Source organism: Cavia porcellus, unplaced genomic scaffold, assembly GCF_034190915.1.
Source record: "Cavia porcellus strain 051 isolate PalLab524CR breed Dunkin Hartley unplaced genomic scaffold, mCavPor4.1 scaffold_7, whole genome shotgun sequence".
NCBI lineage: Eukaryota > Metazoa > Chordata > Mammalia > Rodentia > Caviidae > Cavia > Cavia porcellus.
The window spans coordinates 9,813,983-9,822,443 of NW_026947490.1; the positions used below are offsets into that span (position 1 = coordinate 9,813,983).

Below are 8,461 nucleotides of genomic sequence, written 5' to 3' on the forward strand. Positions count from 1 at the left end.
GAGAAGTGTGCTCTCATTTTTTCTTCAATGTGTAACCCAATACGTGTGATGGTGAGATCATCTATGATTTGGATTTGTTGTACTCTAGAAAAAAGAACTTTATTTATATTATAGCAAAATACCTGTAATGTGGCCATACTGTATATATGTTTCCCTTCCCCCTTCTCCCTCTGGGTGACCTAATTGATGTGTTAATCAATGCTCTCCTCTGTAAAAAAATTGTAAATTCCTGCAAGACTTCCCTGTCTTCTCCTAAGGGAAACAAAGGTTGTTAATTGCTGCTAGACTTCTCTATTCTCTGCTGAGGAAAACAGGATCTTCCCCATTAGCCTATTTCCTGATCCACGCCCATGACCTTTAATTTGGGAGCTGTGATAGGTACTGGGAGGGGCGACAAGTGTAGAGGAAAGACACAGCTTTTGCAATCTCCAGCTGTACTATGTTGCTGGGCCCAGGGTAAAATAAATCAGCACTGCTTTTTAAAATTTTTGACTTATTTTTTAAACTCAAGCTTGGGAGCTCGTTTGTGGATTACAAGAGATTCAAAATGATTATTAAATTACAAAGTACATCAATAGCTTTTGACACAGCAACTTTTTTCCTATAATTTGTTGCATTCAATATCTTCCTTTTCATTATATTTTATTTTTAATTTTTTTGAGGCATCCTTGTGAAGTTATTTCAAAAGAGGTGAACAGCTAAGCTTTCTCTACTCTTTATACTTAAAAATATCTTTATATTGTGTCTGAAATTTGGATAGAGATAGTATTCTGGTTCGATGTTGGCTAGGAATAAGATTCTAGGATTTTGAATATGGTATGAATATGCCGATATTTTCCAGCATCTTTGTTGCTACTGAGATTTCGGACTTTTGTCTAATTCTCATTCATTAGTACATTATCCCTTCTCACCCTTGTTCCCCAGAAGAGTTCAGAATTTTGTTTTTCATTGGTTTTAAAAGTTTTATGTGGATTTTTTTTTTTTTTTTGGTACCATGAATTGAACTCAAGACCTCACACTTGCCAGGCAGGTGTTTATGCCGCTGAGCTAAATCCCCAACATGTGGATATGTTTTGCTGTGGTTCTTTGATCCACTCTGCTTGATATTTGATCTTCCATTGAAGGAAAAGTTTTGGCCTTTCTTTAGCCCTGGGAAGTGTCTTCCGTGAGTTTGAGGTATCTCCTCCTTTTCAGCACCCTTTTCTCCTTGTCACACCAGGTAACTACTGAACTCTTGAATCTATCTATGGCTTTTATCTCTTCCTTCAAGCTTTTTGCCTCACTTTTGTACCATATTTTGGGAGAATTGTTTAGCTTGATCTTCCAACTCATCAATTCTTCCTTTAGCTATCTATATTCTCTTTCAAATACCTTATTAGAAAATTTAAATGTAGACAATCACATTGAAAATTTTCACAATGCTTAGTTTGTTTTTCATCCTGACAAAAATCCTCCTGACTTCTTCCCCGAGAATAATACTGCAGTACTGTTTTAGTTTGCTTGTGCTGTTCTGACAACATAACACAGTTTGGGTGGTTTAAATTACAGAAACTTGTGTTCCAGCATATGGGAGTTCAAGATCAAGGTGCCAGGAAGATTAGTGTCCTCTGAGCCCTATTTATTTTCTTTGCAGGATACAATCCTCTAGCTGCCTTCAGGTGTCTTATCCTTCTGTATCTGTACCCTCTGTTCTCGCCTCATGTGTCTTGGTCTTCAGTTAGATTGAATTAGGGTGCACTCTGGAGGCCCCATTCTGCCTTAACCACCTCTTTAAAGACCCTATCTCAAAGCAGCCATATTCCATAGTAACTATAGACAAATTTTAATTTAAAGGTCCCCTCCCCATGATTGTTAATGTAGTATTTTTATTTTCTCAGATGTTGTTTGCTGACTTTGTTTTTTATGCTTGAATGGTGTCACTTTTAAACAAATGTTTGAATGTTAAGGTTCCTGTCATCTTTGTCCTTGTCACCTGCTTGAGGAGGCCAACTTTGGAATTTGTAGTTCATCTTCAGTGATGGAGAGATGGAATGCCCTATTGGGTGAGAGGTGCTCTGTAAGGTGACTCACTCTTCTTCCTTGAGTCATTTTTGAAATAATAAACTTACTTCAGCAACTTCTTTCTTTCTTTCTTTCTTTCTTTCTTTCTTTCTTTCTTTCTTTCTTTCTTTCTTATATTATTCTAATAATACAAATTTTGGGGTTTCAGTATCATATTTCAAAAAATGTACACAAACTGTGCATGGTGGTGCACTTTGAGATGCTGAGGCAGGAGGACCACAAGTTGTAGCCCAACCTGGGCAAGTCGGTGAGACTGTGTCTTAAAACAAAAAAGTAAAGAAAGAGTTAGGGATATAGCTCAGTGCTGAAGCCCTAGGATCAATCTCTAAGACTATGAAACAAGGCAAAAATACATGTATACAGCACCTGCTGATCAAGTCAGGGTAATGAAAGCTTTAATTTCCGTATCATTACTTTGTGTTTGGAGACTCCGACCTTCTCTCTTCTAGATCATAAAATATATAACAGGATATTGTGTGTTATATTTCCCATCCTGTAGAACCCTAGAACTTATTACTTCTACCTGAGAGGTTAAGCTCTTTTCCAACCTCCCATTGTCCCTCCTTTCCTATCCTTCTGAGCCTTTTGGAATTTGTTATTGCATAACTCAATTGATTTTTTAGAGTTCATTTTGATTTTATTTTTAGTTTTTTGATTTAAAAATTGTTTTGCAGCATTGATGATTGAACCCAAGACTTTTGTATCAGCCTGTTTTTGTATTTTTTAATCTTGAAACAGTTTCACTATGTTGCCCAGCCTGGATCAGAACTCAATCCCCCTGCTTCAGCCTCCCAGAGTGCTGGGATTAAAGGCATATGCCAGCACACCAAGCCATTTGAAATTGTTATTTTTGAGACAGAATGTTCTATGTCAAGCTTCTGACCTTGAACTTGTGATTCTCTTGCATTAATCTCCCAAGTGGCTGGGAGAATAAGCATGTACCACTACACATAGTCTAATCTAAATATATGAGAGGCACATGGTATTTGTCTCTCTGTGTCTGATGGTGTTTCATATAGCATAATACCCTCCAGTTCTATCCATTATGCTGAAAATGATAGATAGCATTCTTTCTATGGCTAAATAAAACATATATATCACAAAATCATTTGCTTTATCCCATCATTTGTTGATATGCATCTAGGTTGATTCTATGTCTTACCACTGTGAATTATGCAGAAATAAATATGGTAGTGCCTGTTTCTCTGGTTGATGCTCTCATTTCATTTGAATATATACTCAGGAGCAGTATAAATGGATCACATGGTAGATCTATTTTTAGTTTCTTGAGACTCTTCCACACTGTGCTCCATAGTGACCATACCAATTTGCATGCTCATCAACAGGATATGTCTTCCCTTTTCTCTACATCCTTGCCAGAATTTGTTATTTTTTCCTCTTTCTGATAATAATCATTCTAACTGTAAGTCATTGTAATTTTGATTTGCATTTCCTTGATGGATACTGAAGTTAAACCTTGTTTTCATATTTTTTATTCCTATTTGTGCACTTTCTCTTGAAAAGTGTCTACTTGAATCCTTCACCTATTTTTAAGTAGAAGTGTTTGTTACTATGTTTTGAAACTTTTATGTATTATAGATATTAATCATTTTTATGAGAATAGTTTCCACTCCCCAATCTCTCATTTTTTTCTTTTTCTTTTTTGTCTTGTTACACCACTAATTGGATGAAAACAACAGAACCTACTGTGACTTCACCCAAACTGGAGTTTTTACTCTGCCCTTTCTTGATGACTCCATGAGTCATTTGCAAAAGGCCCAATGAATGCTTTTAAAAGGGGGTTGGATCAGCTTTACTTGGATTGTGCCATTTCTTGAGCTCTAGAACTGCTACTGATGCTTTAGTCCAGTTGCCATTATCTCTCCTTGTAACCTCTCTTCTCATTTTGTAGGAAGTTGTATTAGTCTCTTTCCTGTCTCGGGGGTACAATACCAAAACCATACAACTTGAAGAACGAGAAGTTTAATTTGGCTGATGGTTTCATGGAATTTAGGCCATAGCTGTCTGGTTCCAAGACAGAAACAACATGTGGAAAAACATGGTGGAACAAAGATATTTAACTCATGGTGGTCAGCAAACAGAGCAAGGGAACAGTGCCAGTGAAGAAGGAATAAAGGAATATATCTGGTCCCCAGGGTCATCCCTCCACGACACACCCATAAACAACTAAAGGTGTACATTGGTATTCCCGTGGATGGCTCCTAAGCTAATTAAATTGACACATTAAGTTAAGCCACCACAGATACGGAAGAAAACAATCAGTTTAGCGTCTTCAAAACAGTCAGTTTAGCATCTTCAAAACAATTAATTTAGCATCTTTGCGGTCTTTCCTGTTATTTTACATGCTGGTTCTTGGACTGCCCAAATTTTATACTTCCTTCTCTTGTGTATGTTCAGTTTTGTGACTGTAGAGATATGATTCTATCTTCTTACTGTCTTACAGTGAGTCCTCAAAATATTTTCAGGTTTTTTTTTATTTCAATATGCTAGTGAATTTGTTACTTTATTCCACATTTTTATTCTTACTAAAATATATATGCAGTATGCTATGATTCCACTCATTGGGGAGAGTTGCTGAAAGACTGTTGTACTCTAAGAAAATAGCTTCATTATATGTGTATTATAGCAAACCTACAAACGTGGCTTACTAAATGTGTTTTTCTATCCTTTTTCCCTAACTGATATGTTAAGTGACCTAATTGATATGTTGAGCAATACTCTCCTCTGTAAAGAATTGCAAGAATCTCACCTAATTGATATGTTAACCATTGTTGCCCTCTACAAACTACAGAAGTTGTGCTAAAACTAGCTAACAAGGGTTGTTAATCACTGTTAGGCGCCTCTATTCTCCACTAAAGAGCTAAAGAAAACTAGGATGGCCCACTAATTTACACTTGTTTGAAGTAACTTGCTTGTGTGCAGAGAGATTTGCATATGAGTTTAACCCTTTACCTGACCTTGATTCCCTTCCCAGAAAGAAAAAAAAAAAAAACCTAACTGCCGTTTTCTGTTCTGTATGGTGCCTTATTGCCTCCCTCTCCCCTCACCTATCTATCTAGGCCATAAAGAATTTGGGTTTCTGGTGACCTCTTCCTGACCCGGTGATGATCTGTCATAAAATGTGCCTTAGCTTCAGAGAAATTACAGGAAAATGTTGTGGCTTAACCCTAATACACCAAAAGGGTTAAGTTCCAAATCCTTATGAAGGCTTAAGTTTCAGCTTCTTGTAACTTTCGACCCCTTCCCACCTGTTAGTGTTAACAAGCTGTCCTGAGATAATTAGCTTTCTACTTTTTTCTCCAAATGCTATTGCAGATAATTCTTATCTGCAGGATGGGAGTAACTCAAAAGGTGCCAAAGGCTCCTGAAGTTGTCAGAACTAAGTGGACAGCTATACAGTTTCCAGATTTGGGTCAACAAGTTTGATGGCTCTGCAGGTTTCTTTGTTTCTCCCCCGCCCCTTTTTCTCCAGCCTCTTTTTAAAGTCCTCCCTTCAGTCTCTAGCACACAGTCTCCAAATTGGCTCCCAGAGACTCATCGCCAGGCCTGAAAATAAAGCCTTTGCTTCCCAAATTTCAGTCTCTTGCTTCCTTGGATTTTATGCCGGGGCCCGAGTTATAACAAAGACCATAGCACATCTCACTTCATTTTACATCTCCTTTCCTTCCCCACCACCTGCCTTCCTTCATCTTCCAGGTCCTTTTGAAATTTTCAAAACATCTGTCTCTCTGTTCCTTATTCTCTATCTTTTTATTTTACTTTTTATTTATTTATGCTTTAGGTTTCTCATAGATAAGCATCAAGTGACATTTAAGCTCTATTTCTGATTTATTTCACTTATCACTGTGTTTTCACAGTGTACTCCTTTTCCGAAAAAGATACAAATCTATTGTTCTTTATAGCAGAGTAGTACTCCACTGTGTGTAAACATGCCATTTTCTTTATCCATTAATCTTTTGATGGAAGCTACTCCAAGATTTAGCTATTTTTGTTACGCAGCTATAAACATGGTTATGCACGTACCACTGGAATATGATTTCTTTAACTCTTTTTGGTAAGATACCTAAAATGGGAATGAGTAAGTCTAAAGGAATTTCTAATTTTAGTTTTTTTTTGAATCTGCATATTGCTTTCCACAATGGATGTGCTGACAATGTAGAGGAATTCCTTTTTCCCTGGAGCTTCACCATCATTTGTTGTTGGATTTCTTGATGAAGTCTTTTTGTATGGAGTAAGTAGAATCTTAGCATTGTTTTAATTTACATTTCTCTAATGGCCACCGATGTTGAACATATTTTCATGTATTTATTGGCCATTCTTATAGTTGCCCAGTTTTTGGCTGGCTGTTTTATTTGGGGGAGGGGTTCTAATTTTTTTTTTTTTAGTTCTTTATATAATGTAGATATTATAGGGGCTGGGGATACAGCTCAGCAAAACAGCTCCTGTCTGGCAAGTGCAAAGTTCTGAGTTTGATGCCTGCTACTTTCTCTCCAAAAAAATATTAATCCACTGTTCAAGGTGTAGCTGGTAAAATTTTTCATTCTGTAGGTTGTCTCATTACTCTTTTGGTTATTTTATATGCTGTGCAGAATCTCTTTAATTTGACATGCTCCCATTTGTTGATTCTTGATTTTACTTCTTGTATAGTTGGGATTCTGTTCAGAACATCCTTACCTATGCCTACATCTTCAAATGATTTACTTATTTTATCTTCCAGAAGATTAAATATTTGCTTAATATTTATTTTTATTAGTACATATTCACAGTATATAATGATTACATTTTTGTGGGGAGTTTGTATAAGTACATAATACATCTTAATTGTTTTTAAATATTTAGATGTTTGCTCCATCTTGATTGTATGTTAGTACATAGTAAAGATATGGGTCTAGATTTAATATTCTGCTTAAATATAGTCAATTTTCCCAGTACCATTTGATAAAGAGATATCTTTCATCCATCATATGTTTTTGACACTTTTGTCTAAGTTCAGATGGTTCTGCCTATACAAGAACAGGATATCTTTCCACTCTTTGATATTCTCTTTTATCTCCTATTTCAGAGTACTGTGGTTTTCATCATAAAGTTATTTCACTTCCTTTGTTAGGTTATTTCTTAAGTAATTTTCCTTCAAGTTATGTGCATGGTATTGCTTTTCTAATTTCTTCCTCGATGAGTTCATAATTGCTGTATAGGAGTGCTACTGATTTTATATGTTAATTTTGTATTCTGCTATTTTGTTGAAGTTTTAAATTAGTTCCAGGATTCTTTTGGTGCAGAGAACCATGTCATCTGTGAATAAGATAATTTGACTATTTTTTGTACACATTCCTTTTATCTCTTTCTCTTGCCTGATCACTCAGGCTAAATTTCCAAGTACTAAACTGAAGAGGCATGTTGAGAATGGGCATCGTTGTTCCTGATTTTAGAGGAAAAGCTTTCAGTTTTTCCCCATTTAACTTGATGTTGACATTAGGTTTGTTGTAAGTGGCTTTTATAAGCTTGCTATACATATTTTCTTCAAGTTTTTTTTTATCATGAATGGATTTGAGATTTTGTCAAAGCCTTTTTCTGCATGTATTGGGATGCTAATGTGATTTTTTGCCTGGCTTCTATTTATGCAATATATCTTATTTATTGATTTGCATATAATGAACCATCCTTATATCCTTAAAGCCTACCTGGTTATTATGAATGACTTTTTAAAATTATTTGTTGCATACTGTTTGCCAGTCTTGTAGATCTTTGCATCTATGTTCAGTAAAGTGATTGGCCTTTAGTTTTGTTTTTGAGGTGAGTGCTTGTCTGGTTTTGGAAGCAAGATAATTCTAGGAATGAGCTCTAGGAATGAGTTTGGCAATCCTCCTTCCTTTTTGATTTCATAAAAGAATTTTAGGAGTATTAGTATTAGATCTTTCTTGGAGTTCTTATGGAATTCAGTGATAATTCATCATGTCTTGGACTTTTCTTAGATGTAGTCTTTTTTATTACTGCCTCAATTTCATCATCTGTTATTGGTTTATTCAGTGTTTGGTTAGTTTCAGTAATTCACATGTCTAGGCATCTATGTTTCCTCTAGATTTGCTAATTTATTAAAGTACAAGTTTTCAATGTAGTTATGAATAATCTTCTGAATTCATTCTGTACCCATTGTAATTCTACCTTTTTATTTTTAATTGCATTGATTTGAATATTTTCTTTCCTTTAAATTTTTTTTATAAAGTTGGCTATGGGTTTGCCAACTATGTTTATTTTTTGAAGAGCAAGCTCTTTGATTCATTAATTTTGTGTTTTAAACCTTTATTTCATTAATTTCTGGTCTGATCTTTATAATTATTTTCTTCTTTGTACTAGATTTGAATTTGGACCATTTTTATCT

General features: G+C 35.4%; 1 non-coding gene across 1 annotated transcript; it reads right to left on the minus strand.

The window, feature by feature from the left end:
• Positions 1-3,727: 3,727 nt before the first annotated feature.
• On the minus strand, positions 3,728-3,862 carry LOC111756020 (small nucleolar RNA SNORA21). The gene has a single exon (XR_002790523.1). It is a non-coding gene; the product is annotated as a small nucleolar RNA SNORA21 (small nucleolar RNA).
• Positions 3,863-8,461: the final 4,599 nt, after the last annotated feature.